The following is an 11,013-nucleotide window of genomic DNA, read 5'->3' as shown; positions in this document are numbered from 1 at the left end:
CCCTCTGTCTCTCCTCTCTGTTACACACACACACACACACACACACACACAGAGTTTTCTGGAACACTGGCAGGGCAATAAAGATTTCCTCGAGATCACGATAATAATGACATGACAGGATGTGTGAGTAGGGGCTGGATTCTGCCTTTCTGTAGTGTGCTGTTGGTGTGAAGACACTGGCCTGGAGCAAACTTAGGGGAGCCAATTTAAGATCATGAATTTGGTTGGTCAAATCGACAGCAGTGTTAACACCAGTGGCTATTAAAGGGTTCTCTGAGAGCAGAAGCCGAGGTGGAGGCAATGTGGCAGTTACTGCGCAGTGGTGAAAATTACATGTTCAGGATCTCTCGAGAAGAAGCCCTTGGGGTCTTCCATAAATAGTTGATGAGACGTCTTCCCCTCAGTGACAGGTAGGTGTGAGCCAGGGAGAGACACTTGACACTAACTCTAATGAACACACAAATGTTCCAAATCCTGATGTTTTGATCTTTGATGTAACAGAGGCTGTTTCTACACTGAGCCGTCAAACGAAATGAAAGTAGAAAGACTGATGTTTGTGATGCATTTGAGCATCCGAGCTGCATGTTTGTTCTAAAGCAAGTAGACATAATCCGAGTTGGAGGACATGCAGTGATGTTCACAATGATCAGCATTTTTGGGAGCTTCTAGTCCTGACTCTGCCTCTGCCCCAAGCCCTGTGATTGGGCAAGCTGCTTGGTTGTTCAACATCTCATTGTCCCAATCAATAAAATGGGAGCAGTTAACTAAATATAAGACTACAAAACGACTAGATTCAGACCCAAGCATGTTTCTGTTGGGCATTTTCATTTGACCGATTTTTTTGTTTAACAAAATTAAATATGTTGGCAACATTAAAAATCAGGACATTTTCTACAACATGTGGATTTACAGCTGCTCCAGAATACCTTGAAGATGCTTAAACTTCATCTCGGCATAAGACCAAATACGTAGTTGCATCTGAGTTACAGTTGCTACGTTGAGCCAAGGTGTCACTCTCCATTAGCCACAATCCCAATCTTGTATGTCACCTACCCCCTGTCCTGTAGGGATGGGAATTCATGACACCTGAACCAGCTGCAACTATGTCCCTTTCATCCTTAAGATGCCATGGCTCCAATTTAATTACTGCAGACAGCAAAACTGGCAAGAACTGCTACCAAAAGGCTAAAATGTACCAATTGCTCATTCTTGTATAGTGCCAGTTGTTGGCACAGCATCCCAAATACCTATCTCTGATCAGAGGGTAAGCTCCAAGGAAGCTACTTAACAAAACAGGGAAGGAAATGTAAGAGTCACCAGAAAAATATGCCCATTGCTTAGTAATCAATGCAGAATACCACCTGACCTCTCCAACTATTTTAGCACCTGAAATGCTGCACCAGCTCTGCCCAGGAAGATTAGCGTCATTATTAAATTGAACTATATGAAGATTTTTTTAGCACTTGCTGAAGAACCAGACTCTGTACTGCATATGAATACAGGGATGCATAAGACACAATTCCTGTCTTCATAGCCTCAGACACTTATATACATAATTTAAAAATGTGTACTTTATGTAATGTGAAACATATTTTAAATTTTTAATAATTAATAATGACAAAGTATTTGAATACATGTCTTAATAGAAATAGATACGGTACAAAGGCAGCACTGAGGAGGTGGTTCTCTGGGGTCTTTGCATTTACTGTTCCTCTGTCTGGAACATTCTTCTCCTAGTTTCCAAGTGCTTCATTTTTTTCCTCATTCACATCTTTGCTCAAACATCTTTGCTGATTGACCTGGTTAAATGGAAACTACCCCTGTCCCCAGCCTTAGTGCCCTGTAACCTCTTCCCTGCTTTATTTTCTCCATAGTGCTCATGACCATCTTTCATTCTGTACAGTTTCCTTATTCACACTGATTATTGTTCATGTTCCCTTGGGGAATGTAAGCTCCATGAGGCAGAGATTTTTTAAATCTTTTGATCACAACCACTTCCATTGTTCCTAGAACAGTGCTTGGAACGTAGAAGACACTGGGTAAGTATTGGTTGAAGGAGTCAATGAATGAAGTAACCAGTTCTTCTCAAGAAGGTCAGGGAAAACTTCCTGAAGAGACGAGGTCTGAACAGGTGGGTTTTGCAGGATGAATAAAAATTCACCATGTAAACTGATGAGCTGGGGGGAGGGCATTTTAGGAAAGAGAACAGCATATGCACAGGCAAGAATGGGAGAAAGACCACTGAATATTTCAGAACAGTATCTATTTAGACTTATTACGTGTATATTAGTAGTAGTAACAGCAGTAGTGCCACTGTCACAGTTATAGCTCCTAAGAGTGTTAGATGCTCTTCTAAGTCCTGTACAGTGTTTATTTTACTCTCGTGTAACCCTTTGAGGTGTTTAGAATCCACCCCATTTCCCAGAAGAGGAAATCAGGGCCCAGACTGATTATGTCTTGCCCAAAGCCACAAGGCTAGTAAATGCCAAAATGCCATTTTCGATGTGTTTGGTGTCTCCAAACTTGTGTTTCCCCACAGGTAGACTCACAATCTGACTTTATTCACATCTGGCTCTGTCATCAGCAACCCAGAGGTTCACCGTGATAAAGTGCAGGTGATTATTCTCCTGCCTTTGGATCTTTCAGGAATATTTCCATAAAGCACATATATCACAAAGGGACTGGGTGGCATACCAAATCTTCATTTCTTTGGTCGAAAATGACTCACTTGCAAGTCAAATTGATGTTTTCCCCCTCCCAGCCTCCATTCCTTTATCTGCTTGTCTAAAGACACACATGCACTCTGTGATAAGAAGCCAAAAGTTTCAGTTAAAAGTGTCCTTTGTTGTTTGCAAGAATCCTTTATGATATTTTAAAAGACAAAAAAAAAAGGAAGGGGAAGTTAGAGAAAAAGAAAAAGATAACTTTTGATTTCAAAACAGACTAATCTTGCCTCTCTAAAGACTGCTATTAGGCATTTGTTTGGCTGGTGCTGATTCGGGAACCAATTGAATATACAGTGTTTATTTCAAAGCACTACTTGCCTCTGCCACTCTGTAATGTTTCTGGGAGAATATTTGCATTTAGATGCTACCTGTATAAAGTGACAGATTTGACCATAAACAATTTGAAGACAATGAGGAAAAAAAAATAGAGCAAAGTGAAAAAAAAGGCAGTTGCAAAGGGAAGAAGTGAGAAGATAAAATGAGAAAAGGGGGTTCGTTGATTTAGTTTCACATAAAATAATGGGAAATCAAAAGAGACACAGAAAAAAGTAAAGATAAGCCAAAGAAAAATCAAAGGCAATGAGGGTGCTATTTTTGTATATTAAAACATAATTAATATTCATCATGCTCTTTAAAGGAGAAGTGGAAAATTGAGGAAGACAGAAAAGCAAAGGAAAGGAGTGAATAAATGGTTCAAGATAATAAGGGGAGAAAACAGACCAAGGGAGATAATTGGAAAGATTGTATGGCCATGGTTGAAGTATAAACAGTTCAACAAAATGCTCTTTTTATAATGTTACAAAGTATTTCCAGAAAAATAATAACTTATTCATCCATTCATTCCTTTACTCCTTCATTCAGTCAGCCAGTGTTTGGAGGGTACCTGCTGGATACCAGGTCCTGTGCTAGATTCTGGAGATACCGAGATGAATAGGCATGGACTTTCTTTCCAGAAAAGTAGAATTAGCTTTCCAACTTGGGCCTAGCAGGATGGCTCCCATAAAGAAGGGTGGTGAGAAAAAGGACTGTTCTGTTATCAACAAGGTAGTCGCCAGAGAATACAACATCAACAGTCTCAAGCTCATCCATGGAGTGGGTTTCAAGAAGTTTTCCCCTCGGGCATGCAAAGAAATCAGAAATTTGCCATCAAAGAGATGGGAACCCCAGATGTGCGCATTGACACCAGAGACAATAAAGCTGTCTGGGCCAGAGGAATAAGGACTGTCCCATACTGTGTCAGGGTGCAGCTGTCCGGAAAGCATAAGGAGGATGAAGATTCACCAAATAAGCTCTATACGTTGGTTACCTATGTACCTGTCACCACTTTCAAAAATCTACAAGCAGTGAAAGTGGATGAGAACTAACTGCTGATTGTTGAATAAAGTTATAAAACTGCCAAAAAAGAAAAGTAGAATTGTATACTCTAGTTATGATAAAAAACGTATGAGTGAAAAAAAAATTCAAGAGTCATTTCATATTGCCTCTCCACTAAATGGCAAAATCTAATATCTTGTTTTTCACAATGATGCCTTTGGACCTACACTTGGCATTCTTTGTAACCTGCATGTGTCCTGGGTTTCTAGGACAGAAGGAGATAGGGGCACAGAACAAGAAAATGTGTGGGGAGATCAACTGTGTAACTTATAAAGATTAAACTAAAGAAGAACTTAGGTCTGGTTCAAGTCACATTTTAGCAAAATAAATGATTCCCTATTTTCTGGGAGACCTTCACAGAACCAGAAAGAAAATGGATATGTGAACATATACTTGGGTGTATGAACACATGTGTGTGTGTGTGTGGGGGGGGTTGGGTGTTGGGGTTCACACCCCAATACACTAGGTGGCTGATTACATTGAAACCAGGGAAGATCTCGATTAAGTTGAAGAAGACACATAGAAGAGTTGAGTCTGAGAAGAAATTGTGAGTATTGACCTGTGCTGGGTAAAGCAAGCCCCAAATAACAGTTCTGGGTCAAAGTCAAGAATGCTATCTCCAACTGGACATTGGTAGTTGCTCCCCTTCATCTTCTTTCTTTTGATATTTCATGCTTTTTTCTTATCAATGCCTGATTATTCTGCCTGGGCCACATATCTGGCATGATCAAACTGGTCTCCTCTTTGATTATGCTCAATGGTTTTTAGTATTTCCAGTTACTAATTAAGCATTCAAGATCATCTAAAACCTGACCCAAACCCTCCTTTTCCAATTTCATTTCTCATTTACTCTTTGGTAAACCAATCACTCCCTAATCTTAGGGAATGCCCTACAGTTTTCCATTTCCAAAACTATGTAATTCTCTCCACTCTGCCTCTCTCTTCCCATCTTTTCAAGCTCAAATTCTACCCATTCAAGACCCAGCTCAAAGACCCATGTCACTTCTTCCATGAAATCCTCCTTGATGTTGTCAAATGGAAATAACTACTTTCTTCTCTAAATTTCTATAGCACATTTTCAGTCCTTTGCCCATGGCATTTACTCAGCTTATATTAAACTGCTTTATGCTTATATTCTGTTCTAGATTATAATCTCATTAAAAGAAGCACATGTTTCTGGGTCAGGTTTATATTACCTAAACTCTATAGCACCATCTCAGCTCATAAATGACTAAATTAGAAGTGAAAAGGAGATCATATAGGTGGGGTTAGATGAGAACTGTAGCATAGGGTTAGAAATAGAGGGTAATAGTAGTTGGCGAGAGGGAGTAACAATAAATAGAAAATAATCAGTAAACTGGTGATCCTTAAACTACTCAGCCAGGATTCAAATACCCAGAAATACTTTCCTATTTGCCAACACTAGGAGCTATCTTAAATAAACTGCCAGGAGCCCATTTAGAACATATATTCCATGTGCTTCATCAATTTATTAAACAATAACCAATTCAAGAATGACATTTTTCCAGTTACTGTATGTTTGTGCTAATGAGCGTTTGCTGTAGTTATCAGATGTATTTATGCATTTGGGATACATTCAAAACTTTTCTACAAAACAAATGCTGTATTTGCTCATATCTTGTGTGTGCTTTCTCTTTGTATAGATTTACTTTTCTAACTGTATTTTGAATATTTATAAATAATGACATCATGTGCAATAACCTTGTCCCTGGAGTGAATTTTATGTTAAGCCTGCCAGCATTGGTTTTACCAGACTAGAAGCTCTCCCAGAGCATCTCTGATATTTTGTAGAGTCCTTGTTCTGTGCCCTGATGTGGCCAGGCCAGCAAGTGTCTGAGGACAATATCTGAGACTCTTTTCAGGTGATCAGAACCTCTCACTGCTGGCATATCATTTGAGGCCTATACAACTGCAGCCCAACTAATGTGCATGCCTTGTACATAACCCAACCTTCTTTCATATCCATGGTAAACATGTACAATGTATTAGATTTTGCAAATAAATTCTATAAAGCCATAGCAATCATTGCTTTACTCAAATGCTCAAATGGATTTAACCAGGTACATGTATTCCCTTTAGAATGGTCACCTAGAGAGCGTCTATGCTCATTTCAGAATTGGAAGCTTTTCTCACAAACTGTCTGTATTCAGTCTTTGGGGTATTAGTTAGGGGACTACCTCCTTTCCCTTGACCTCAGGTTTCCTCAAAGTAACATCAGCTGGAGTAAAAGTTCTAGGTGCTTACTCCAATACAGTGTCCAATACAGTGTCCAATACAGGAGGGGTTAGTTTCTTGTTTGCTAGGTGCCATTAATTTGTCCATGTCTCTCATTTGGCTGTAATGAATCTAATGAAAATCTGGAAGCCCTGGGCACTGTCTTCCTATTCTTCTCTATCCTCCTTCAGTGACTCTAGGGCAGCAATCCTGGGCCTCCCAGGATGTGAATACAAGTCTGACTACCATGTGCACAGGGCTGACCCCTGCACCAGAGCTCGGCCTCTGTCCCAGCACTCAGTGATTGGGTGAATCATTCCACCTCACTCCAGGGTGGATGGGTTAGCACAGCTTCATCTCCACAGATCTCCAGTCCCATATTTCAATCAGCATTAGCCCTGTAAACATGGTAAGTTACTCTGTAACTGCATAACTCCTATCCCTCCCCCCCATCTCCGAGTTGCCTCCAAATTCAGCAAGGGAAGGTAGGCATGTTTTATAGTGGCACCCTGAAACACCAACCATATTATTGTGGTCATCTTTCTTGGCAGACAATCCACCTTCTTTGAGGATGACTTTATATTTTGAAACAGTCAAAGATATTTGATATTTGGTAACTCTTTGGGTCAGGTGGCTGGTAACAAAATTGAGGGATGCCATTTACAACTATAAAATAGTGGCTTGCTAGATTCCAGAAGCTTGCACTGAACGCAGATTGTCAAAAATATTTTTGAGCCACAGTGGCAGCATTAACTATAGATTCACAATCTCCCAAGATGGTGACCTGAAATGATAGCACTCATTTGGATGTATGGTTCCAATGTCTTCACTAGAAAATCAATCAGACTACTTTATAATTATACTTGGAGCTTGAAGAGAATTGCTGCTAGATGCTTCAAGCTGAGTTTCTGGGCTTCATATCCCTCAACTATGACTTGGATTACAATCCTGTGTTTGGCTCTTTGCCCCAGGGTGAGGCTGAAGGATGCTACAAAAAAATTTCAGTCACTATTTGCCACTGTACCTGTACCACCGGGTCACTAACAGTGTATTCCATGACGTCACACCACATCCCCTTTTGAGGTCCCATGAAAGAACTTGAGGTGAATTTGTCAATATATGGAAAAAAGAGTCCCTTTCTAAGCCAAAATTCTTTGTTTTTTTCCTGTCATATTGTATGTTTTTTATTTCCAAAGGCATGAAACCCCATTTTATAACCAAGTAGAGTAGAAATAAATAAATGTAAAGAGATTTTTAAAAAACTGTGTCTAAGTATTCTTATAAATGTTATTGAATGTGCTTGAGAGAAAATCTTTTATATGCCTCTGGTACAGGGCCAAAATATAAAGGACAAGCTCAGATAAAAACTCGAGCATCAACAAAAAACATTCATTGAGCTCTCGAGATGACAGCATAGTGTAGGCAGGTTAAGGGTGTGGATACAGGTGCCTTGCCTGAGTTCAAGTTTCATCTATGCCTGCTACAGACTGTGAGACTTAAGTTTCCTCCAGTGTGAAAATGAGGATGAAAAATGAAAACGTAAAATACTTCATAGTGGTGTTTTTAGGATTGAATTAATTAATGCATGTAAAATACTTAGAAGAATGTCTGACACATAAGTTCTAGAGAAATTTAACTTTTTGTTTTGTTGTTAAGTGCTCATTCTGTTCTAGTCATTGTTTTAAGAGTTTACAGGTATGATCTCACTGAATTGTCATTTCAATCCTGTGAGGCAGGTAATAATATTATGCCCATTTTACAGATCAGAAAACCAAGGCCCAGCAATGTTACATACTTGCTCAAGGTCATGTGGATAACAATTAGTAGTCAACAACAACCACAAAATGGTAACTGAACTTCATCTGAAGAGAGATGACATCTGTTAGTATTAAGGTTTTGAGTTGTTGCTGCTGTTGTTGTTATTTAGGAATATGCATATTAGGAATAAGAAGAGAGTTGTTCAGGGCAGCAAATGAGCACTACAGGAGAGAAGAGACATGTGCATTATCTTGGGAGAGGGTGATGCTGAGATCAGAGCTGTCAGACAATACAACATCAGAGGTGGTTTGCCCTAAGTGTGCAGCATAAGCTTCCTATTCCTATGACGTCTTCAGTAAGTGTGTGGAATGATGATCTCAATTTGTCATTCTCCTCATAGCAGAATAACACATCCATACCCTTGCCATGGTCTCACCATAGTTTTGAATGTATATCTCACCCATTAACTTTTAGATTGTCCACATTTTTTTGGCCAACGGGGTGCTATTAGATGTGATGTGAGTAAATATTGCATATGTCTTTGTGTGGTTGGGCTTATTCGCCTGTGCTTTTGTCATCACAATGAGGAGAAAATATTCCAGGTACACCAGCTTCCAGCCCGAGATCCAGAAGGAGACACATAGATCAGAACTGCCGCCTGCATCTGAGCCCTGTCACTCCAGCATCTGCCCCAGCTGAGCCTCAGATGCATGATCGTCAGAAGTAAAAATGCTTCTGTCCATCAGTGCAGTGACTTCTGACATCAGTTACCTGTAGTCAGGCCACTCTCCCGGGTTGAGGGCACCATTCCCCTTCAGACCGCCTTCACTTCAGACACCAGCCACAAGTTGGGAGGTCCCCAGAACACCCCTACTCTGATCAACTAGTAATGAAATTGAGGGTTCCCACTACTACCTCAGGTTCAACAACTTGGTAAAACTTCTCAGAGAACTCAAAAAAGCACTATACTTATGATTACAGTTTTATTATAGCAAAAAGACACAAATTGGAACCAACCAAAGGGACTAACACATGTTAATGTCTTGCAGCTCCCAAACATGAAACTTCCACCATCCTCTCTCCCCATGGAGTCAGGAGACATTGCCCTCCTGACACACTGATACTTGACAACACTCATGATACCAACACCCAGGGAAGCTCACCCAAGCTTTGGTGTCCACATACTCATGCCTGCCTAATCATCACCTCTGTGGCTCACTCTGCAGTCTGCCTCTTTTCCCAGAGCTCAGGCTGGGGTTATATGCCCCCTACCCCCACCAACACCATCACCACCACCACCAACAACAACAACAACACCCTAATCACATGGCTGGTCTTTCCGCCATGACCAGTCCTCATCCTGAGTTAGCATAAATGATCAGAACTCATCATGAAAAACAAAAACACTTCAGGAGACTGCAAGGATTTCGAGGCTACCTACCAGGGCTGAGAACCAAAGCCAGACAGACTCTTTATTACACAGTAAGCCATTGAATTTTTGGGGCAGTTTGTTATACAGCATTATTCTGGCAATAGCTGACTTATGCCAAATGTTCATCAAAAAATAATTTAAAAAAACAACACTAAAAGCCATACTTCTTCTATAAAAAATTAAGTGGGGATAAAGGAACAGATAAGGAGACCTCTGGGTCTCATATCAAGCAAATAATCACAACTTCTTTAATGTATACTGAGCCCTCATTCTAGATGAAACATTTTGAAATATGGCTTTGTGGTCTATGATCTATTGTATTTTATCTTTCTCCCATGCTTTGACCTGAGCCACAAGAATTCTTAGGATTGGAGATGAAATTTGGAGCTCTTCATGGAGATTCTTTCTCCCTAAAGGTAGTTAGTTACCATTGCTACCCATGACTTTAAGTGTTAAAGAGGGAGTAATTTATTTGTTCCAAATTCAAGTGAAGTCGAAAATTATCTACCTCATATTAACAAGCAAGCACTTAGAATATGATTTACCTGGAGAAAGTGTCTCCAATGATTCTTATTTCCTTAATGTACCTAAAGACATAGTCAAAGCAGGTTTCATTTTAATTTTTACAGATGTGGTGTAAAGGCAAAAAAGAACCATGAGCCTACCATTCAGGAAATCTGTCTTAGAAGCTCTGTCCTTCATTTGCTGTGTGACTTTGAGCATGTCCCTTTTCTTCACTAGATCCAAGATTCTCCATCTATAAAATAAAAAGGAAGAAACAGCAGATCTCTGAGTTTCTTATCAGTTCAAGTAACTTTTTTTCTCTCTGACTTACCAGTGTGATCTTGGGTGAATCATTTAACATCTTCAAACCAGACTTTCTTCATATCTCCTCCTGAATACACTCAATTAATAGCAAATCCACCCTTGAAGTCATCCTTGAATCCTACCTCTCACATCCCATATTCAATCTGTCAACACATCCTTTGGGTGCCAACTTCAAAATATTCTCAGAATCCAACCACTTCTCACCACTGTTCCATCCTGGACTTCCAAACCTGATGTGTATTTTGTGCTAAGAGCCATCTCAGTGTGGACTAGCCATATTTCAAGTGCTCAATAGCCATATATGGTTAACGGCTGATGTATTGTGCAGCAAAAGTCAAGAATAAAAGTCTATTCTCCTGCTTAACCAATGTCCACATTTTAAAGTTCCAAATAGAGCTGTTGGCCTTAAATGAGGTTTCACATTATAGAGTGTCACCAGCACCATCACCAAGCCCCCGCCACTACCACCAGTTTCTTCTCACTTTGTGTCTCTCTACTTAGGACTGTTCAGCTACTCCCATCCAAATCAATTATTGCAAGAGTGCTCATAACTAACAAATACCTTGATACATTCCTTTATTTATTCAACAATCTTTTATTGAGCTCCTGTTACCAGTCATAAAAGTGTTATGCTCCCCAGACAATTTCTTCCAAAAAGAA

At 39.9% G+C, this 11,013-nt stretch overlaps 1 pseudogene; it reads left to right on the top strand.

The window, feature by feature from the left end:
- The first annotated feature begins 3,716 nt into the window (after window positions 1–3,716).
- On the top strand, window positions 3,717–4,090 carry LOC109382700 (60S ribosomal protein L31 pseudogene; annotated as a pseudogene).
- The last annotated feature ends 6,923 nt before the right edge of the window (window positions 4,091–11,013 follow it).

This window comes from Hipposideros armiger, unplaced genomic scaffold (genome assembly GCF_001890085.2).
Source record: "Hipposideros armiger isolate ML-2016 unplaced genomic scaffold, ASM189008v1 scaffold_68, whole genome shotgun sequence".
In the NCBI taxonomy this organism is placed as follows: Eukaryota; Metazoa; Chordata; class Mammalia; order Chiroptera; family Hipposideridae; genus Hipposideros; species Hipposideros armiger.
This window is presented reverse-complemented; position numbering and strand designations above follow the sequence as displayed.